General features: G+C 45.5%; 1 protein-coding gene and 1 long non-coding RNA gene across 13 annotated transcripts in view; one reads left to right on the forward strand and one right to left on the reverse strand.

The window, feature by feature from the left end:
• The window catches only part of SULF2 (sulfatase 2), a 663,681-nt gene that overhangs the window by 349,120 nt on the left and 290,828 nt on the right, over positions 1-23,733 (forward strand). For 2 of the 9 annotated variants that reach the window (XM_063958898.1, XM_063958902.1), the window contains one exon: positions 14,426-14,507. The exons of the other annotated variants lie outside the window; for them this stretch is intronic. The gene's annotated coding sequence lies outside the window, so the exon portion shown is untranslated. The remainder of the gene's footprint in view (positions 1-14,425; positions 14,508-23,733) is intronic. 9 annotated transcript variants of the gene reach the window in all.
• The window catches only part of LOC135055178 (uncharacterized), a 126,275-nt gene that overhangs the window by 27,804 nt on the left and 74,738 nt on the right, over positions 1-23,733 (reverse strand). Inside the window, exon 1 of one of the 4 annotated variants that reach the window (XR_010243672.1) lies at positions 21,014-21,297. The exons of the other annotated variants lie outside the window; for them this stretch is intronic. This is a non-coding gene — a long non-coding RNA (uncharacterized LOC135055178). Of the gene's footprint in view, positions 1-21,013; positions 21,298-23,733 lie in introns of those variants that run through there. 4 annotated transcript variants of the gene reach the window in all.

The following is a 23,733-nucleotide window of genomic DNA, read 5'->3' on the forward strand; positions in this document are numbered from 1 at the left end:
AGCCAGAAATAGGATGTGTGTAGTAAGGAAGGGGCAGGATGGAAGTAGGGTGGACATTGGGTACCGATGATTAGCAACCATCAATGTTCCTGGTCTGATGGAAGTAGTTTTTCCGTCCTATTGTGGGTATTTGATGGTTGATGGTTGCCTGCCATCTGATGCTGCTTCCTGATGCCCATCAGTTGCTCCATACAATTGTATAGTATGCAAATTATAAATGTTACTTCAATGCTGATTCGATGCCATGGTCAGCTTCTCCACTGGCTCACATCTCCACCCTTTTCACTGCTTCATGAATAGACCCCTGAGGGAAAACCACTGTTTGGTAAAATAAATAAGAACAATCTTTGCAACAGTGTGTAGGCAGTGTAGGACAGGTCCCTCAGGACCTACAAGGCACTGGATCAGCACCACACTCCCAGCATATGCGGCACTACCGATGCGGCTAGGCACTCCTGCGCCTAGCCACTCCAGGCTGCTTCTTTTGGGGACGAATTCAGTGTGACATGTGCATTTCTTAGATGTGCACGTGGTCACAGCAAACAAGATGCGAATGCACCTAGATGTAGCCATGATGAGCATGGCTACACTTGCATATATACTGTGTATGTGTGTATATATACTGTATAATAACAATAGTGGTAGGGCATTGCAATCAGGGTCACAGTATCCGTAGCCCTCTCCTTGGTTTTCGTATGATAATACAAACAGACAATTAAAAGTCCAACATCATTTATTAAAAATGTTCTTCTTAAAATTTCGAAGATACAATGATTGTTCTTCCCTTTTGGGGTCACAGTGGACATCTCAGACAAAAACCCACCGACGCGGCTAGGCACTCCAGCGCTTCTTTTGGAAATGAATTCAGTGTTACGCGTGCGTTTCTTAAATGTGCATGTGGTCACAACAAACAAGACATGAATGTGCCTAGATGTAGCCACGATGAGCATGGCTATACCTGTATATATACTGTGTGTGTGTGTGTATATATATATATATATATATATATACATATATATATATATATATATATATATATATATATATATATATATATATATATATATATACATACACACATACACTGCTCAAAAAAATAATGGGAACACTTAAACAACACAATCAGTAGCGGATCTTGCCACGGGCAAGCAGTACTTTTGCCCGGGGCGCCGCCTTCCGGAGGGCGCAGGGCGCCTTCCGGAGGGCGCCGCACCAGGGCAAGATCCGCTGCTGCAGTGTGTGCCCCTCGGCCCCCGCTGTCGCCCTGCTGCCGCTGGCCGCTGGGAAGGGAAACTAGACGCGTACGCGTCTAGTTTCCCTTCGTGGAGAGGTCCTTTACTGTGCGGTGCGCGATGACGTCATCGCGCACCGCACGGCCAAGGTCCTCTCCGCGAAGGGAACTAGACGCTACACGTCTAGTTTCTCTTCGCTGAAAGGACCTTTGATGTGCGGTGCGCGATGACGTCACCGCGCACCGCGCATCATTCCAGTCTGTACAGGGGGCGTAAATGACCACGTTCCCTGTATGAATCCACGCCCCCCAATGCCGCCCGGGGCGCCAGAAGCCCTGGAACCGGCCCTGAACACAATGTAACTCCAAGTCAATCACACTTCTGTGAAATCAAACTGTCCACTTAGGAAGCAACACTGATTGACAATCAATTTCACATGCTGTTGTACAAATGGAATAGACAACAGGTGGGAATTATAGGCAATTAGCAAGACACCCCCAATAAAGGAGTTGTTCTGCAGGTGGTGACCACAGACCACTTCTCAGCTCCTATGCTTTCTGGCTGATGTTTTGGTCACTTTTGAAAGCTGGCAGTGTTTTCACTCTAGTGATAGCATGAGACTGAGTCTACAACACACACAAGTGGCTCAGATAGTGCAGCTCATCCAGGATGGCACATCAATGCGAGCTGTTACAAGAAGGTTTGCTGTGTCTGTCAGCGTAGTGTCCAGAGCATGGAGGCGCTACCAGGAGACAGGCCAGTACATCAGGAGACGTGGAGGAGGCCGTAGGAGGGCAACAACCCAGCAGCAGGACCACTACCTCCGCCTTTGTGCAAGGAGGAACAGGAGGAGCACTGCCAGAGCCCTGCAAAATGACCTCCAGCAAGCCACAAATGTGCATGTGTCTACTCAAACGATCAGAAACAGACTCCATGAGGGTGGTATGAGGGCCCGACGTCCACAGGTGGGGGTTGGGCTTACAGCCCAACACCGTGCAGGACGTTTGGCATTTGCCAGAGAACACCAAGATTGGCAAATTCGCCACTGGTGCCCTGTGCTCTTCACAGTTGAAAGCATGTTCTCACTGAGCACATGTGACAGACGTGACAGAGTCTGGAGACGCCAAGGAGAACGTTCTGCTGCCTGCAACATCCTCCAGCATGACCGGTTTGGCAGTGGGTCAGTAATAGTGTGGGGTGGCATTTCTTTGGGGGGCCGCACAGCCCTCCATGTGCTCGCCAAAGGTAGCCTGACTGCCATTAGGTACCGAGATGAGATCCTCAGACCCCTTGTGAGACCATATGCTGGTGCAGTTGGCCCTGGGTTCCTCCTAATACAAGACAATGCTAGACCTCATGTGGCTGGATTGTGCCAGCAGTTCCTGCAAGACGAAGGCATTGATGCTATGGACTGGCCCGACCTGAATCCAATTGAGCACATCTGGGACATCATGTCTCGCTCCATCCACCAACTCCACGTTGCACCACAGACTGTCCAGGAGTTGGCGGATGCTTTAATCCAGGTCTGGGAGGAGACGCCTCAGGAGACCATCCGCCACCTCATCAGGAGCGTGCCCAGGCGTTGTAGGGAGGTCATACAGGCACGTGGAGGCCACACACACTACTGAGCCTCATTTTGACTTGTTTTAAGGACATTACATCAAAGTTGGATCAGCCTGTAGTGTGTTTTTCCACTTTAATTTTGAGTGTGACTCCAAATCCAGACCTCCATGGGTTAATAAATTTGATTTCCATTGATAATATTTGTGTGATTTTGTTGTCAGCACATTCAACTATGTAAAGAACAAAGTATTTAATAAGAATATTTCATTTATTCAGATCTAGGATGTGTTATTTTAGTGTTCCCTTTATTTTTTTGAGCAGTGTATATCATACTTGCCTACATTGTATGTCTCCTCTCCGGGAGAAGCCCGGAGAGGAGGCGCTGCAGTAGTCTTCGGGGGGCGGGGCCGGATGGTGACATCACCAATACCCGCCCCCACATCGGCAAATGCCGCGATTCGCGGGTCTGCGTGAAGGGGACGGAGCTAAAATGACGCAATTTGCATCATTTTAACCCCACCCGATGGACCCGCGAAAACGGGAGATTATCTCTCCATCCTGCTCGCATCACTAAGGTGCGAGCAGGATGCGGGAGACCTGCCCACTCTTCCGGGGGTGCGGGGGGCTACCCCAAAAAAACAGGAGCCTCCCGCAGCTTTCGGGAGAGTAGGTAAGTATGGTGTATATATGAACTTGTGTGACCGGCACTCTGGTTGCAGCAATAATAGTCCCCGGCGCCCTGACTTGTAGTATGATATATCTCAGCAAGGTGTTTATCAAAACTTGATAAAGGGGTCTCCCCGAAACGCTGAAGGAAAGTTGCTTGTATCTGTCTATGCTTTTTAATCCCGAGTGCCGGACACCATACTGAGATATATATATATATATATATATATATTTGTAGGTGTAAATTTTATAAACTTTTAATTTGCTGCAGACAGAGCAGATGCAGCACATGAGCTGATGTGAACGGTGGTGGGCACACTGCTGTATTAAGCGCCATTCACTCGCAATCCTGCAATTCGCAGGTGCGGGGCCAAAAATGTTGCAATTCTTAAAGAATCGTGCCATATTAGCCCCTCTTCATCATCGACTCACTACTCATAGCATTATGCTTCGAGAGGCGGGGCTTAAATCGGAGCCAGTGGGCAGCTATTTAAAAGAAAATTGTCTTGGCAGGGGGGATTTTTTTGGTTACTCAGAAACCCGCTCCTTGCTTGTGCTGTTGTCGCATACTGCTGGGCAATGCATTCTCTTTTCAGGGGAAACTCTCAGTGATAGTGAAGACCTTGGAAGAGGTGACAGAGCTTTGCCAGTCCCTCCTCACCTTTGGGTCCCATAGCATCTGTAACACCTGAAGTTCCACCACTGCCTGCTCCTATATGGACATGTTTATATAACAGCATCCCTGAGTGTCTAACAGCTAGATAAAAGCCCATGTATAATTTCATATAACTCGTTTTGCTTAATGCGGTACAATAAAGTCACAATTTTTGAGCTGCCAGATCATCTCGGATGAAAGGCTGCACTCTCAAAAGTAGCAGCGAGATGAGATCTCATGATCTTTGTCAGCTGAGATGGCGCCACTAATTATCTACCATTTAAAAGTGATTTTGTTGTTTTCCTGGATGTGGTATCTGGGCTGTACTTTATGCTGGCAGTGAAAGTGATCGTTTCTCCCCGCTCAGTAAAGTTGTCTGAAGTAGCCCCTGTATCGTCTGACTGGGCTGCATGTGAGTAACACTAGATTTCATTGCTTTTTTCTTTTTTATATTTATTATTTTTCTGGGCTTTTATCCAGACAGACAAAGGCAAGCCTGACATATTAAAAACGTAATTATTTCACTTTTGTGTCCAACTTGGCGTCAGCCCAAGCTTTCAGGGCTGAAAACAAGCTTGCTTCTTACCGTGAATCCTGACGCTTTATAGCAGGGAACATGAGAGCAGTTGTTTGAATATATGGTTACACGCTGCTTGAGTTTTCGTTGCACCTACCATAGTTATCCTTGCCACAAACCATCCAGCGTCTTTTAATATGACATAAGAATTTTAAATCCTTTCATGATCATTATCTTAACAAGCATTTATCTGCCCACACTTTCTGGTGTGCATAGCACAGGACAACTCACTCGTTGCAGATATTACTTACCCGGGAATCTCGCCCAGAATAAGATGGAATAAAAATGAGGGTGCAGTAGGAGACAGGGCCTGATTCTGGGTCGCAGGCAAAGTGGCTATAGCTGCGGGCATCTGCAGAAGCCAGATTTACTACCTTATGCTAATGCCAGTATCCGTTCAGCTAATGTGGGGGCTCGTGCATCTGTTTTTATGACAACCGCTGCATTTGTTATCATTAGTATTGGCAAGCCTCACTCTAGGTGCAAGAGACCCGGCCATCCTCTGCCTTATGCGCAACCCAGAATATCACAGAGCTTAAGCTAAAGACACTCCCACAAGTCTGGGTAGTTCCTTGTGCTTGAATTATTGTCACCCATTTCCCTTCCCAAATCGCTCTATTTTATAGAAGGACAGATCCGGCCAAGTTCTGTCAAACTCAGAGTAGGACAAACATACACAATGCACATGTGCTGTATGCTGAAAACTCTGTCTGACACACCGTGATATGTGCGTTGATTCCTTTGGTTGTGGCCAGACGGAATAGCAGGGCTGTAACAAGAGGTGTGAGAGCCGTGCCAGAGCCCAAGGGGCGCACAGACGCTGCCCCGTGGCTACTGCATCTGGGTAATGGGGTGCTTTGGAATTGCTGCTGCAGTGCCGACTTGAGTGTGCTGTGGAAGTGCCAGGCATGTACCCTGCCGCCTGTACAGCCACCCAGAGCATCCTCAGGCAGTGCCATACCTCCTGGGAACCCTCCTCCTCTGTGCATTGTCATGATGCCCAATGTATAAAAGTGGATGAAGGTGTTGCCGTATTGCTAAAAGACAGAACCCATCGGTTAATAGATTACTGGCTAAAGAGATGCCCATCATCTCCAGCGGGGCGTGCTGTTCCCACATACTTTATATTGTAAAAAAACGCTTTAGCTGGGGCACTTCTGACGTCTGGATTGTTGATTGATGGTGGAAAACCAAAATAAGCAATGGTTTCATTTCTGGCTTGTTGAAATAGTTTAATAGAACATATGCTCAAAATTCTATTGTGTGACGGGGAATATGTCACAGATCTGTCTGACAGTGCTTACTGCATACAAGGAGCAATCGAGCAACCACTCAGACATCGCACTTCAGTACTCTAACCTGCACCTCAGTGATGTGGTTATAGCATATTTAACCCATGCAAATGAAAAACATGTCACTCTTTAGCGATGATTTGTCTTTCCCAACACTTGAGGAAAAACACAAAGGGCCAAATTCAGATGTGGTTGCGCTTACGATTGCTACTGTTATCTTTTGCTGTTCGCATTGTGACTATATGCTAATATGGGCAAAAGGTAACCTGAGCATAGGAACATTGGCGGTCATTCCGAGTAGTTCTCTCGCTGCCGATTTTCGCAGTGCAGCGATCAAGTGAAAAAACGTCAAAAAATGCGCATGCGCATAGTACGCAGCGCGCATGTGCTAAGTACTTTCACACGAAACTTTGTAAATTTACACAAGCTTGAGCGACGTTTTTTCATCGCTCGAGTGATCGTAGTGTGATTGACAGGAAGTGGGTGTTTCTGGGTGGTAACTGAGCGTTTTCCGGGAGTGTGCTAAAACACGCAGGCGTGCCAGGTAAAAACGCAGGAGTGGCTGGAGAAACGGGGGAGTGGCTGGCCGAACGCATGGCGTGTTTGTGACGTCAAACCAGGAACTAAACGGACTGAGGTGATCGCAGTCTAGGAGTAGGTCTGGAGCTACTCAGAAACTGCAGCAAATTATTTAGTAGCAGTTCTGCTAATCTTTCATTCGCTATTTTGCTAAGCTAAGATACACTCCCAGAGGGCGGCGGCCTAGCGTGTGCAATGCTGCTAAAAGCAGCTAGCGAGCGAACAACTCGGAATGAGGGCCATTGTACAGCTGCTGGTACACATACATGTAGAGGTGATTTAGAGTTGCACACAGGGCAGTCACCTTGCATGCCTGGACAGGTGGATATTCACCTGTTTTAAGAGTTGTCTGATACTATTCAGTCTTCAAGCAGACAGAGGCAGCACACATAAACATACACACTTATAAGGTATAGTGGTGCATGATCCATACATTAATGAGAACAACCATCTGAAGTCCCAGTACAGAGAAAGAGGACTCAGCACTCACTTTATGATGAAGAAAGAAGGTGGATCCCCCGTTTTGTTCTTCTTTATAAAGTGAGCGCTAATTCATTATTCTTCTTACTGGGATTTCTATATTAGAGAGCTCCAGTAAAAAAAGAAAACAAAAGAGAGGTCAATAATGTGAGGGAACACTGGGCCTAATTCAGACCTGATCGCAGCAGCAAAATCTTTCTCAAATGGGCAAAACCATGTGCACTGCAGGGGTGGCAGATATAATATCTGCAGAGAGAGTTAGATTTGGGTGGGTTATTTTGTTTCTGTGCAGGGTAAATACTGTCTGCTTTATTTTTACACTGCAGTTTAGATTTCAGTTTGAACACACCCCACCCAAATCTAACTCTCTCTGCACTTGTTATATCTGCCCCACCTGCAGTGCCCATTAGAGAAACATTTTGCTACTGTGATCAGGTCTGCATTAGGCCCACTATTCCTCACCATCATCAACGTTTATTTATAGAGTGACAGAGATTTTGCCCCACCGTAGAGTAATGCGGACAAATACGGAAACAGTTCAAGCAGAATAGGGTGCATGGGTGCAATTAATGACAAGATCATAGACATTCAGAGACAGACCAGATTCGAGTAATGAGATGCATGAAAAATAACATTTGATCAGAATAAAAGTGAATGAATGCAATTTCAGCATTACAGAATAAATGACAACTGGGCTCATAGGTGGTCATCCCGAGTTGATCTCTAGCTGCATTTGTTCGCAGCGCAGCGATCAGGCTAAAAAATGTCAGTTCGGAGCATGCGGTGCAATGCGCACGCGTGTCGTACGGCCAGGGTCTAGCGATGCATTTGCACAGGGTCTAGCGATGCATTTCAGTCGCACTGTTGGCCGCAGAGTGATTGACATGAAGTGGGCGTTTCTGGGTGGCAACTGACCGTTTTCAGGGAGTGTTTGGAAAAATGCAGGCGTGCCAGTGAAAACGCAGGCGTGGCTGGGCGAACGCTGGGCGGGTTTGTGACGTCAAAACAGGAACTGAACAGTCTGAAGTGATCGCAAGCGCTGAGTAGGTTTTGAGCTACTCTGAAACTGCACAAAAAAACCTTTGTAACCGCTCTGCGATCCATTCGTTCGCACTTCTGCTAAGCTAAAATACACTTCCAGAGAGTGGCGGCATAGCGTTTGCACAGCTGCTAAAAACTGCTAGCGAGCAATCAACTCAGAATGACCACCATAAAGAGCACATGGGAGCAATGCTTATATTTGCAATTTACTGTAACAATTATTATTGGGTTTTGCAGCGTTGCAGCAGAGTGCAGAAATACCTAACGTATGAACAAAGAGAAGAGAGAAGACTTTGATAGCGCACTCTTCAAAACAAAAACATAATAAACTTGTATGAGTCTGTAATGTTTTAGAAATATAAAAAATACCTTTTATTCAATTCTTTTAAAATATTGGGGGTCATTCCGAGTTGTTCGCTCGCAAGCTGCTTTTAGCAGCTTTGCACACGCTAAGCCGCCGCCTACTGGGAGTGAATCTTAGCTTATCAAAATTGCGAACAAAAGATTAGCAGAATTGCGAATAGACACTTCTTAGCAGTTTCTGAGTAGCTCCACACTTACTCGGCATCTGTGATCAGTTCAGTCAGTTTCGTTCCTGGTTTGACGTCACAAACACACCCAGCGTTCGCCCAGACACTCCTCCGTTTCTCCAGCCACTCCCGCGTTTTTCCCAGAAACGGTAGCGTTTTTTCGCACACACCCATAAAACGGCCAGTTTCCGCCCAGAAACACCCACTTCCTGTCAATCACATTACGATCACCAGAACGAAGAAAAAACCTTGTAATGCCGTGAGTAAAATACCTAACAGCATAGCAAATTTACTTGGCGCAGTCGCACTGCGGACATTGCGCATGCGCATTAGCGACTAATCGCTCTGTTGCGACAAAAAAATAACGCGCGAACAACTCGGAATGACCCCCATTGTCCCCTAAATAAAAAGACTTAAAATAAGCTGATGAATATCAGTATAAATTTATGTGTGGCAGGGATAGCGGAAATGTTGGTACCGTAATAATTGTCCTAACTTGGATTTGTTTAAACGCACCTTTGTTCTTGAGATATCACTAAGGTCCAGAACTCAATAGTCTTACTTAAATGGTAAAAATAAAGAAGATACAGTGCTTATTCGAGAATAATTCAAAATATATGCGTATCTGGGGTAGTTATGCCCAGTGATGCCCAGAATTGGGTGTATACTATTACTGTAAGAGACTAAAAGGTCTATTTACTAAGCCTCAGGTAAGGATAAAGTGGGCGGAGATAAAGTACCAGCCAATCAGCTTCTAACTGACGTTTCACGGGCTGGGTTTGAAAAATGGCAGTTAGGAGGTGATTGGCTGGCACTTTATCTCCTTCTACTTTATCTCCACCTGAGGCTTAATAAATAGACCCCACAGTTCCTGAATAAATCAACGCCGAATCTCTAATAAAGAGAGTGCCTATTAACTCTCAATATTGTCTCTGAAACACCTGTTTACAGATTAAATAAACAATGCATACATTGCAAAAATATCAAGCATCAATAAGTAGTGACTCTGGTCCTTATCTGTGGATAGAAACAAAGTGGTTAGATGCTAGTTGCCATAGACTGACAGCAGGTATCGAAAGAATAAAGATGAATCTGCTGTCAATGTTAGACCGGAGTGTCCCAAATGCTCTGACCTACTACACCGGATGTTCCCAGGTGGTCTCCCATCTGGTACTGGCTTGGCCCTATACTGTATAGCTTGCAATATTGGACAAGGTTGGGCATATGCAGTATCGTTTGATAGTAGGTCACAGGTGTCCCTGTTATGAGCCCTACACACCTGGCGATGTGGCCGACGGGCGACCAGGCGGCGGGGTGGGAAGTGAAATTTCTTCACTCCCCCCATCACCCGGCTCCATAGCTGTGCATGCTAATATGGACGAGATTGTCCATATTGGCATGCATGTATAAGTGACCCGGCACCAACAATGAACGAGAGCTGGGCCGTGCATCGTTCATCGGTGGTGCCTACACACTGAACAATATGAACGAGTTCTCTTTCATTAATGAACAAGAATGTTCATATCATTCAGTTAGATCTTTAAGTTTGTAGAACCTATTAGATTTTTTTCCAGAATCATTGATGAGAGTTCATGAAAATATTCAGGGGATCAGTTGATTCTGGTACACGAGATATAAAGATGGGATCTGCTGTTGGTGTTAAGCAGATTTCTTCATCTATTTTGCTATTAGCTTCTTTTCATTTTGCAGTAAATTCTGCATTGATGCATTCTTTGTGCATCCACTGGGGCAGAGCTTTTACTAAAATGCGCAGATAGACCTATTTAGGTACAGTGCACAGAAGACTTCCTTACAGCAGTATGACCCATTAATGTCATACCAATTGGTCCACTGACTGATGACTGATGTTTTTTCTTTTTTTTGAGAAATAATTTTATTGAGGTATTACATAAGATAGATGACATTTATATGTATAGCAAGCCGATAACAGAAGCCAAAAAGAACACAAAACTGTATGTAGCGAATACAACTGAGAATCGACAAGAAATAAGGAAACATATTAGATACCTATGATTTTTGGTTAGATGGGGGAAGGGGGGGATGGGGAAGAGAGGGAAAGGAAGGTAAGGAAGGAGAGTTAGGGGTCTGTTAGTAAAGGAAAGGGGAAGGAAAAAGGGGATGGAGGGTCTGCTGGTGCTACTGTGCATGGTGGCGCTCTAATGGTTACGAGTCCTAGTTCCGTTGTAAGATATCCACGAAGACCAGATGTTTAGACATGTATGCGGACTTTCATGCAGTAACTAGTGACATGCTCAAGGTAGTAGGTGTGCCAAATTGAGGCCTGTAAGCAGAGGAAGAGGGGATATCAAGCTTCTTCCACAATAGCACAATTAGCAGCATTTAGAATGTGTCTAATAAGAGCTGAGGGACTGATGACTAATGTGTATACAGTAGAATTACTTTAGGATGCTGTTTATGCATGGGTATAGTCAGGGGCAGATTGGGAACAAAAAGCGGCCCTGGAAATATTTGTACTAGTGGCCCCACATGGGCAGCACCAGAGGTGTAAGGTCTAGCCATGGGCCATGGCAGCAGCACCCTTCCCCCAAGACTTTCCAGATAGTGGGCATGTCCAGCATCAAGGGGGAAGTTAAAAAGAAATAAAATTAAATATTATGAGCACATTATATGATACACCTTCAGAATTTAGGAAACTATATCATTCTTTAGAAATATATATTTTCTTGCTTATTATCCCAATCACTATTCACTCAATCTTATATGTCAGCCAAGCAGGCAGACAGAGATCTAGATCATCTGCAATCACAGGCTAAGTGGCAAAGTAATTTTCATATATGCAAATTATTTTACATCTTATTCATTATGTCTATAAAAGGGACCACATGTCCTCAAACAAAACAGGCCCAAAGGGTGCGCCGGCCCACCGGGAATCTTCCCGTTAAACCCTATGGCCAATCCGCCTCTGGGTATAGTTCAGGCTTATTATGTGTAACATTCTGCATACTGTACATTTAAACTATAACAGCTGAAGCTAATTCTAGTCAGCAGACCCTATAAGTTGATACTTTTATTTTGCATACCCCATGTGACATTTTCAGCGATACTTTGTGATACAAATGTGTACCGATAAAGGATCAAAATTATTCTCATATCTTCACACTATCGTCACTCGTCCTTTCTTTGTATCTTCTCACAAAGGTCATGGCCATTAATAGAAATCCATTGTCATATTAATAGGCTCGATAGTGTATGTTACACGGTTGATTCAGGAAAGGACCCCAATAACAGGAGCTTAGAGCTGATTTGACCGGAGCAAGGAAGCAACCTTGACAAAAGATATTTCATGGAAAAAAAGGGTGCCTTAATATTGGTAATGGTGGTACAAGTTGTTAGCAGAAAAATCTTCAGAAGACATATCAAGTGTGGTCTAATACAGTTCTGGATCTTGTACACATACTGTATAAGCAGTAATGACAAGGAATAGACAGAAGTGTGGTTTGACATTGTTCCAGGGGTCTGGTACAGAGAGCGGGCAGACAGTAGTCAAATTTGTAGCAAGGGTCTTGTACACAGAACGAGCAAGTACTATTAGTAATGAACAAAGTAACTGGGAATCCAAAGCCACATCTGAACGTAGCAGCAGTGTTTGCAATGCATATCACAACGCCAGCTTAATATAATAAAGGACACGAATGGGAAGTTGCAACAGGCAGTTGTAGACTAGACCAAACTTCCAATGCGGTTACCCATAGTTTTGAGATCCTCTGGTCCTGCGGAAGGAATGTAGTTTATTTATATAGAATGTTGCTGCAGATCTTATGTAAAAGCAGATTAACTGCTATGTATTGCCACTGTGTAATTGACAGCATACACGGAAAGTGGGCGATGGCAGTTTCCTGCTGTTGGCAAGTATGTCTATCAAAGTGGAAAAGGGTCTCTCTACTCTTTGCCAACCAATCTAATTAAAGTGTAGATTTGTATTGTGCAGCCAGAGCTTAGCTCTGTGCCCAGCACCATTCACTGCTCCCAAGCAGGTGGTCAGTAATTGTGAATAAGTCCCAGTAATTGTACTGTTCCAGCTATACAGTGTGAAATCAGGGCTGCTTTTTAGCTTGTAAGAGACCATGGACAGATGTAAAAGTCTTGCCTGATATAACCTGTGGAGTCCAGCAAGTTTTACTATGCTCCCGTAGAGCTGGCAAATAACTGCAGATTTCCAAATGCATAAAGTATTCAGCAGAGTACAGGAGAAAAGACGTTATGTACAAAGAGAAATAATAGACATTAATAATTCATACTAGGCAGCGGTTGATTCATGGCATGTCCTCCTGGCTATGGTGAATATGGCCAATTAATAACGGATTAGGAGAAAATTATAGTGCTTACTCCCGAGTGGAATTATTTCATTATTTGGGCATATTATTGTATTCAGATAATGTGCCTATGAATAGGGCCGCACTATTGCTGCTCCTCAAGAGGTCCCTGTGAATATTCTTGTTTGGCAGCAACAACATAAAGACACAGTTTCAGCAATTTGTAGTCGCTAGACCAGTGTTGCTTAAGCTTGTCCCTCCGGACCCCATCCAGTTCATGCGTTCCAGGTCACTGGTGGGTCTCCAAAGTTGGTCATACACCTGTGCATCCTCTAGGTGACCTGGAAAATGTGAACTGGTAATACCACTTTTACACTCGCACTCCCGGGTCACTCCCGGGATGCTTCCCGGGATGCATCCCGGGATGCATTCCCGGGACTGACCCCTTTCACACTGCATTAAGACCTGGGATCGACCCGGGACAGCCCCATTTACACTGATCCCGGGATATCCCTGCAAATGCATTAGTATGTCATTAGAAATGGCCTTGGGCTCAGAAAAGATGACATCAGCTTTTCTGAGCCCAAGAAAGCTCCAATCCAAGTCCTTTTAACAGTCCCGGGATAGTGAATCCCGGGACGGACCCTTTCACACTACACAGCTTCCCGGGACGGTCCCGGGTTCAACCCTGCTTTTGACCTGGGATGAAATCCCGGGATGCTCGTCCCGGGAAATTGTCCATGTACCCATTTACACTGAGAAGAATCCCGGGATGATGCGCGTTCACGTGCAATATCCCGGGATTTTCCTGCGAGTGTAAAAGGGGTATGAGTGTCCTGAGTTTGTGAAAACTACAATATTACCTTTCAGTTTGTAGGTATGATTTGATGAAATAATATGGTACAATGGTTGTCAACTGTTTACCGCAGGGGTGTAAAAAAAAAAAATAGACATAATTTAGCTGTTAAAAAAAAATATTAAAATCATTAAGCAAGTCACTTCTAAATTATACTTCAGCCTATTGTTTTGGGTCTGAATAGAGTTGTATCGCTGTATTTCTTATTTAACTATCCCTTTAGTTCTCTAGATCAGAGCCATGGAAACTAACAATTTAGCTCTGGCGATTAGTTTTTACCACCGTGGTTTGATCCCTGTTACTTAATACCCCAGGGCTGTCAGTGTCCTTGACAAGAGGGAGACAAAGAGGAGAACTCACCCCATTTTTAGATTGAAGGAGGAGGTTTGCACACTCCATGCTGATTTAAAATCTCCCGCTGCAGACTTGCTCAGCTCCACTACAATGGCAAAGAGCACAGTCTCCAGCCCTTCTTATCCTGATTATGGCTATCATAGTAGAGACCATTAGAGAGATTAGGAAATTAAATTGACTTGCTGTCTCTGTCCAATCATGTTGTACATGTACAGTATCATAGACATTTGCTGGTGAGTGACTGCTTCAGATTAAAGTCTTCTCTCTATAATATTATTAATTGGAGGCCTTGCTGTATTGCATAGGGTTTGGTATGAAATACCGGTGGTTGGGATTCCAGCGATCAACAGCGGCATCCTGACGCTGAAGATCCCAACATTGGAGGGGGTAAGTATTTGTTCCCTACCCTAACCCTCCGGGGGTGGCGGCTAGGGCTAACCTCCCTCCCTAGTGCCTAACCCTAACCCCCTAGTTCCTAATCCTTAAACCCCCCTTCCCCGGACTCTAACCTCAATACTTACCTTCAGGATGTCAGCTGTCTGTTTCAGTGCCGGTTTCCTTAGTAGTGTCGAGATTCTGACGTTGGTCACTTGACTGCTGGCATCCCGACCACCGGAGTGAAGAACATATTCCGTTGCGTACTATGAATTGGAGACCCTACTGTGTGCCATACAAATTTAGAGCATTACTGTGTAGCATATGAATGGGGTGCACTACACTGTGGCACAATATAAATCTGGACATTACTGTGTGGCCTACTATGTATCAAGAGCAGGGCCAGATTAAGGGGGGCTGCTCGGGGGTTGCCCCGGGGCCAGCACACACAGAGGAGTCCCCACACAGGGTCATTGTCACTCTGCAATTGCTGAATGTTCCCAGACGGAGGCTACATCGGCTCTGTGTTCTGCATGCAAAGTCAGTGCTGTATGCAACGCATAGCAGCTCCTGACACCCCTTATTAACATCACATGACACAGGAGGGCTTTGTGGGACATATTGGGGAGGTCACCATGTAGCATAAAAGGGGGGCATTGTGAGGCATATTGCATACCTCCCGACATGACCCTCTCTAGGAATGACAAAATGCTCTGTTCCCTCTTAATTTAGGATTGTCCTCACCTGCTTTAAGCAGGTTAAATAATAACAAAGGTGTTTCAACACAGGTGATGGCAATTTTAAATTAAGAGGGAAGTCCTGGAACAGAGCATTGTGTCCCTCCTGGAAAGGGTGATGTTGGGAGGTATGATATTGGGGGTGCACCATGTGGCATATATTGGCTGGGGCACTGTGTGATAGGGTGTCAAAATTATTGAAGGTGGCCTTGATCTGGCCCTGATTGGGAACACAGCTGTGTTGCATACTATGTGTGGCATACTATAAAGGGGGTGCCAGAGATGGACATGTGGCAGGGTCTGAAGGGGCATGTGTGATTGTGTGATGGCATGTGAGTAGGCTTACCATACTATTCCTTTAAACCGGGACACTCATGATTGACACAGGTTCTGTAGCTGATTAAATTGAAGTCTGCCAGCTACAAAACCTGTGTAATTCATGTATGGTAAGCCTACATGAGGGCATTAAAGGATCATGTGCTGTGATCTATACAGTACAAGTTTTCATGTATTTTGGTTGTGGACAATGGTTCAGCAAGCTAACTAAAGCTTTAGAAACAAAATTGTTGAGCCCTTCTCTAGAGATAACTTTGTATTAAATCCACACAATAGGAACTACTAACGGCGCTTATTTTCCATATCGCCTAGCTGGGGAACAGGTGTTTGCATTACTGACACTTTACAAGGTCCACAGGTGCTAGAACTTATGTCACTTGGGATTCTATGAATAGACCTGGTAAACAGATTGGCAGGCCCTTAGAACGAATTTCAGTAACATTGATAGATGGATAAATGTTTACAATTTTATAAATAATATCTCAGTTGTCAGTAAATATTTCTAATTTGGTCAGTTAACATTGTTTCTAAGCTTAGATATTTGCTATACAGACCAGGCCAGGCTTGGACTGACCCACAGGGGCACAGAGGAAACGATCAGATTTCAGACTGTGCACTTGAATTATACATAAGTTATTTTGGATGTGGTTCATTAGGTTGACATGCATTAGGTCGACATGTACAAGGTCGACATGGAAAAAAGTTGACATGAGTTTTTTTTACTGTTTTTGGTGTCGCTTTCATCGTAAAGTGACGGGGAACCCCAATTAGTGTACCGCGTCCCCTCGCATGGCGAGCGAACTTTGGGCAAGGTGCCTCGCTTCGCTACCACTGCGCTTGCCACAGGTTACCGTTCCCAATTGTAGTCCACGTGGATCGTTAAGTATGAAAAAGGTGAAAAAAATTTGTGAAAAATTCATGTCGACCTTTTTGCATGTCAACCTGGTACATGTCGACCTAGTGACCATATCGACCTTCAGTGGTCGACCCAATGTATGTCGACCTAATGCTTGTTGACCTAACGACCGCCTCCCATTATTTTATATTGCACAGGAACTATGGTGCATTGCTAGTATTAATCTGGTACATTATCATGTATGCATTAGCAGTGTTTACATACTTATCAAGGGGCCCAGACCATGCCCTCTTTAATGGTTAGCCAAGACTCTGTGGCAGCTGGCCATGTTCCCTCTGGAGACTTGCCACACCCCTAAACATGGGCCCCTACCCCTGCTTCCCCCGGTGGGCCCTTCATGCCCCAGTCCGATACTGGGCCAGGCTTACTATGTATTCAGTGTCAGGTGTATATAAAGTAGAGATGTGGGAGCTCAGATTAACTTGGTTCTTAATGCCACATTAGCGCAAGTTTGTATTTATCCGAATCTTTCTTTTTGGCTGTCCAAAACATGTGACAAGCATTTAGCCAATAACATGCTGTTTTGCAATCCGAGTAAATCCTAACCCACACATCTCTAATATACAGTCATGTCAGATAAGCACCAGGAAAGTTGCATACACACGGTGAGATATTGACTAATGTGCGATTTTAACATTGGGCCTAATTCAGACCTGATCGTAGATGTGCTAAATTTAGCACATCTACGATAATTTACCCCGCATATAATTTACCCTGACATGCGGGGGCATGCCCAGCAGAGGGCTAGTCCGCCCCACGTCACGCGCTCCTCCCCCCCCCACCACACACACACACACCCACACAGGTGCAAAAGCAATTCTCGGCGGCAATGCTTTTGCACCTGACGAGTAGCTCCCTGCCAGCGCAGCTCCTGCACGCTGGCATGCCACTGCCACCGCGCCCCACCCTCCCAATGCCATAGGCACGCCCCACAACAGCCTCTGCCTGTCAATCAGGCAGAGGCGATCGCAGCCCACAAATGCTGTTAGCATCTCACTGGGCTGCCGGGGTGCGCACTCCACATAGGAATTCAGACTGCAATTGCTGATGCTGCTGCAGCGATCCAGTCTGAATTACCCCCTATGTGTACTTGCGGTTTTGGCTATGGCCGATTTTGACTATATTTTGTACTAGATAGTCAAAACTGACTTGCTTGCACAGTATAATTTTTCTTGCGATACCGACCTCGCGGGGCCGCGCATTGGTTTTGCAACCTGTGTACACACAGTGTGATATGTGCTAACTTTTCTTGCGATTTTGACTATTTAGTCAAAATCGCAAGGATTTATCGCATCATGTGTATGCACTTTAAATCTGCCTATTATAGTTTTCTGTTTGTTTTTATTAACATATTATCTTTTTTCAGTTGTTAAACCTGTAACAAACAAAATAACGTAAGAGGAACTGCGTGCTTGAAATTAATTTTGCTGATGTGTTACTTGTGGAGTTTAACTGTTAACCCCTTAAATGCCTTAGGTCATGCTTGCCTACCTGACCCTCTCCATGAGGGAGAAAATGCTCTGTTCCTGGACTTTCCTGGTAAGGTATGATTGCCATCACCTGTGGTGAAACACCTTTCTTATCAATTAACTAGCTCACCACAGGTGATGGCAATCATACATTACCAGGAAAGTCCAGGAACAGAGCACTTTCCTGGACTTTGCCTTAGGTGTCTTCCTGTAATTTCAGCCCTGTTTTTATGGAAGCCTTATCTGTAGGCTCCTCAGGTCACTTTAGAACACAGGTTATCAAACTCGGTCCTTAGGACCCCACACAGTGCAAGTGAAATAATTAGCTTCAACTGTGGACCTTTTAAAATGTGTCAGTGAGTAATTAATACACCTGTGCACTTGCTGGGTTACCTGCAAAACATGCACTGTGTGGGGTCCTGAGGACCGAGTTTGAGAACCACTGCTTTAGAATATAGTGGGCAGAATACCTGTCAGCAGCAGTTGTAGAAATTCCTATCTCTTATTGACTGTTGGCTAATGTAAGTGGCTACAATGAGTCCTGACGTAAGTGTGGGACACGGTCAGACAACTACACAACGTAGGAAAGGGTTCTTCACGTTAAGAGCAATAAAGATTTGGAACTAACTGCCTGATAAGGTAATAATGGCAGACTCTGTAAATACATTTAAAAACGGATTGGACACATTTTTAACTGGAAAACTTATCCAGGGTTATAGCATTTAGCATAGTGACATTAATATCTGAGAGTGGTAGAATCATAGTTGTCAATTGGTACTAAACCATTACTTCAGCAGTTGCATATAATATGAACAGCATAAGACAGAATATAGGTTGAACCCGATGGGCATTTTGCCTCTTTTCAACCTCACTAACTATGTAACTATGTAACTCACATTCGCTTACCATAAACCACACTAAAGGGGGGTACACACGGAGCGATAATCTAAGCAATCTGACTAGATTGCTTAGATTTTCAGCAAGATCGCTCCGTGTGTAGCCCTAACAGCGATAGCGATGCGCAGCCCCGCGCATCGCTATCGCTGGCGCTAGATTGGCCTGCATGCAGGCCAATCTAGCGGGTCGCTCACTTCACCCGCTGGGTGAAGTGAGCGCCCCCCCCGTCTCCCCCCACACGGTCAGTACAGATCGCGCTGTGCTGAGCACCGGGAGAGATGTGTGCTGAGCGGTTCACTCAGCACACATCTCTCCCGCATCGGGCCGTGAGTGGACTTAATGGATTTCAGCAGATCCAGTGCAAGTGCAGCACCAATCTGGAGTCCTATTTATTTCAGTCCAGACTTTACAACTAACCATCCCTGTAGAGAGTGGGAAGATATGTTTCTTGCCCAGCAGGTGGTTTATAAATTACTCCCACAACTCAGATGAAGTTTATTACGTTTTTTTCAAACTCCTGCTTGGAACTTGTGAAATATAGATCTGCTAGTTGTATTTAATACTAGAGCCAGGACTGTGACTTGTGAGTGACAGTCAATTGTTCAGTATAATGTATTATCCTGTGCTCTCCTTTGTGTCTGAAGGCAGAGTGTGTACCCAAAGTCAAAATATATTGAATGAATAGATAGCACTTCATTTTAATTCTTTTACCTCTTTGAAATTGTTGATGCAGTCTTTTTTTTCTTAAATTCTTTGTTCTGATGGGAATTAGGGGTTCACTGAGTGACTGGGTAATGGTTCATTCTAATTTTATAGTAAATATTTTGAAATACAAATCCTTACTTTGCGCCACCCTAGCGGCTTTCAGACTTTTTGCTGCTGAAAAAAAACATGCTGAAGAGTGACATCCTCATTCTCTACATAGGCTTACCCAGAGCCGGATTATCCTAGGGGCGACAAGGGCGGCCGTCCCGGGGCCCCCACACATTAGGGTCCCACACAGACTGCTTTATAAATCAGAGCAGTCTCCCTCAGCAGCCGCCGAGGAGCTCTGTGTACAGAGTGTACACGGAGCTCCTCGGCGGCTGCTGACAGAGACTGCTCCGATTTAAAACGCAGTCTGTGGGGGCCCCTAACGTGTGACTTAGTAACGCACGCCGGAGGCTCAGTGAATGTCTCGCGGGATTTCACTTCACTAACCCGCGAGACTTTGACTGAGCCGCCCGGCGTGCGCCTCTGTAAAGCTGCTGCTCCGTATGGTGATGAGTATGTGTGTGTGAGTCATTGTGTGTGTAAGTGTGTATGTATGTGAGTGTGCGAGTGCCCGCCGACCCGCCCACGCACTGGGGGTGTTCTTTGGCCGCAATTTTTAGTGGTGGGGGCCCCCACACGGTTGCCCGGGGCCCCCACCAGCCTTAATCCGGCCCTGGGCTTGCCATAGTATCCCTTTAAAGCGGGACACTAATGAATTACACAGGTTCTGTGGTCTCAATCAGTCACAGAACCTATGTAATCCATGAGCGTCCGGGTTTAAAGGGATAGTGTTATGGTAAGCATGCTCATACATGACACATTTTAAAGGTATAAAGGTATATGCATCAAAGATTGTTTTGAGATAAAGTGGAGAGAAATAAAGTACCAACCAATCAGCTCCTGTCAGTTTACAGGCTGTATTTGAAAAATAGTAGTTAGGAGCTGTTTGTTTGTACTTTATCTATCTCCACTTTTTCTCTAAATAAACTTTTTAGCATATGACCCATAAGTAGGCTTACCATACTATCCCTTTACACTGGGACACATATGAATTCCACAGGTTCTGTGGCTGGCCTAATTCAAGCCTGCATTTCACCTGGTTATAGTCAGCCACAGAACTTGTGTAATTCATGAGTGTCACAGTTTAAAGGAATAGTATGGTAAGCCGATCTTTAACCCATACTTGCCTACCTGACCCTCTCCATGAGGAAGAAAATGCTCTGTTCCTGGACTTCCCTGGTAATGTATGATTGCCATCACCTTTGCTGAGCTAGTTAATTGATAAGAAAGGTGTTTCACCACAGGTGATGGCAATCGTACATTACCAGGAAAGTCCAGGAACAGAGCATTTTCTCCCTCATGGAGAGGGTCAGGTAGGCAAGTATGCTTTAACCATTGTTATTTACTTACCTTAGGACTCCTCCTTTCCTCTTAATTTCCTTTTAGCTTCTCTGATGTTGCAGGAAGCCATAGGGTGGATTGAAAATTCGGGAGCCAGGGTGCTGCACTGACTGCACTGCACAAGTTACAGACCTGCTGCGCTGTTTCCCCTTGCCCGTAGATATAGATTTTCTAGTGGCGATGCTCGCTTCTTATAATTATAGCTAATCATTATAGGAGCCCATGCATTATCCAATAAAGTAGGGAGAAAGTGGGAAAACACACTCTCCTCCCCTTGATCTGCTTATAGGCCAGAGTGCATCCTGGAGTAGGGTGGGGAGTGAACACACACACTCTCCTCCCCTTGATCTGCTTATAGCCCAGAGTGCATCCTGGAGTAGGGTGGGGAGTGAACACACACACTCTCCTCCCCTTGATCTGCTTATAGGCCAGAGTGCATCCTGGAGTAGGGTGGGGAGTGAACACACACACACTCCTCCCCTTGATCTGCTTATAGCCCAGAGTGCATCCTGGAGTAGGGTGGGGAGTGAACACACACACTCTCCTCCCCTTGATCTGCTTATAGCCCAGAGTGCATCCTGGAGTAGGGTGGGGAGTGAACACACACACTCTCCTCCCCTTGATCTGCTTATAGCCCAGAGTGCATCCTGGAGTAGGGTGGGGAGTGAACACACACACTCTCCTCCCCTTGATCTGCTTATAGCCCAGAGTGCATCCTGGAGTAGGGTGGGGAGTGAACACACACACTCTCCTCCCCTTGATCTGCTTATAGCCCAGAGTGCATCCTGGAGTAGGGTGGGGAGTGAACACACACACTCTCCTCCCCTTGATCTGCTTATAGCCCAGAGTGCATCCTGGAGTAGGGTGGGGAGTGAACACACACACTCTTCTCCCCTTGCTCTGCTGTTTGGCCGGATAGTGTGTTGTGGACCTAAATGTGATCCTGTTCTAGGCCTGATTGCAGGGCCGGTTCTAGCCCTTGTGCCGCCCCGGGTGAAAATAGGGGAGTGGCTTCATAAAGGGGCGTGTCAGTTATGCCCCCTGTAGAGTTGTGCCCCCGTTTGTGCCCCCAGTAGAGTTGTGCCGCTTACAAAAAAATTTTTTTTATGAATTAATACTCACCATCCCCGCTCCTGATTCCCGACCGCTGCTTACCTCCGTCTCCGGCCGCAGCCGCCACTCCTCTGATCTATGGGAGAGACGTCATGACGTCTCTCCCATAGCACTGCATAGACACGAGGTCAGTTATGACCCCTAGCGTCTATGTGCTGGTCCCACAATGCCGTGCAGTGCGCAATGACATCCAGTGACAGCACAGCACTGGGGGGCACCATCAGTAGCAGGTCTTGCCACGCCTGCGGCGCCCTCCATATGGCAGCGGCGCCCTCCGGAAGGCGGCTCCCTGGGCAAAAATTGTGTGTGCCCGTAGCAAGATCCGCTACTGCCTGATTGGAAGCTGTTAGATTGCAAATATAATTTCTGGCAAAGTATTGCACAGCTGTTTTCTGTCTATAAAGTTCTATGTTTCCGAGAAGCCAACTATAGGTACAGGTCAGAGATGTACAAACAGAGTAGTGCACCTAACTATCCACAACTTTCATAATGTCTCTGCTAAATCATATTGGGGGAAATGTATAAATTACTAGAGGGGCTATGTCTGTTGTTGTAAATGGAGGGGACCAAAGCGGATATCTGCTGTGGTCTCTCCTTCATGCATTCAAGTGACACTATATTTGTGGGGTATCCCCCGAAAACAGTATATGCTGTAAATATTGAATGATAAATAGGTTCAATTGTTGCAACTGTACTATGACAGTAGCTTGCATTTTATGTCTTTTTATAACACTGTTGTGCAAAGCGGCGGTGAGTGGGAAGCACTTGTAAATAATCCAGTAGTGGAGTTGGTAGGCCTGATTGTCAGGATGACTGTACCCTGCCATATAATCTATGCTCCGATTGCCTACAACTTGTTCTGACCCCTTTTAAGGGCCCCATACACCACAACGATATGTCCTGAGGCTGAATTCGGAGGCAATTTCCCTTGAACTCTCCCGGGAGCTTCCCGGGAGTGGTTCCATACGATTTGGTACATTTTGCATGCAATATATCGTAATCGATCCCTTCCATGTCTGCGGGAACCGACATATCATGAGTACAGCACTAACTATCTAGGTCGCGGGAACACGCATCAGATCGAAAACACCTCCAAAAATGCCCGATTTCACCCAATATATCGGCCTGAATGCCCGAAATTGGATGAAATCGAGCATTAGCGTTCTAGTGTATGGGGCCCTTTATATTTAAAAAATAATTGAAATCTATCTATAATCTTATTGGGCACATGTACAATTGAGTTCATTCTGTACCTACTGTAAATGGCTGTGAAAAATTGGTGTTTTTTTTTTTGAGTTACACATACCTTAAGAGTCATGCAACTCATGATATTCTGTTAGGTGCGTCTGCATCATGATACATTTTAAAGTGCATCGAGATACACTTGTGGCATAGCATGATATGGAACAGGGAGAGAGAGGAGTAAATGCTGCAGCAGCTGCTGTGTGCTGCGCTGGGGAGAGAGGCAGCTTCAGAAGCAGTCTGTGTCATACTTACCTACATTGTAAGTCTCCTCTCCGGGAGAAGCCCGGAGAGGAGATGCAGCAGGTGTTTTCGGGGGGCTGGGTTGGACTGTACCATCACTAAGCCCCGCCTCCGCATCGGGAAATGCCGCG

This window comes from Pseudophryne corroboree, chromosome 3 (genome assembly GCF_028390025.1).
Source record: "Pseudophryne corroboree isolate aPseCor3 chromosome 3, aPseCor3.hap2, whole genome shotgun sequence".
In the NCBI taxonomy this organism is placed as follows: domain Eukaryota; kingdom Metazoa; phylum Chordata; class Amphibia; order Anura; family Myobatrachidae; genus Pseudophryne; species Pseudophryne corroboree.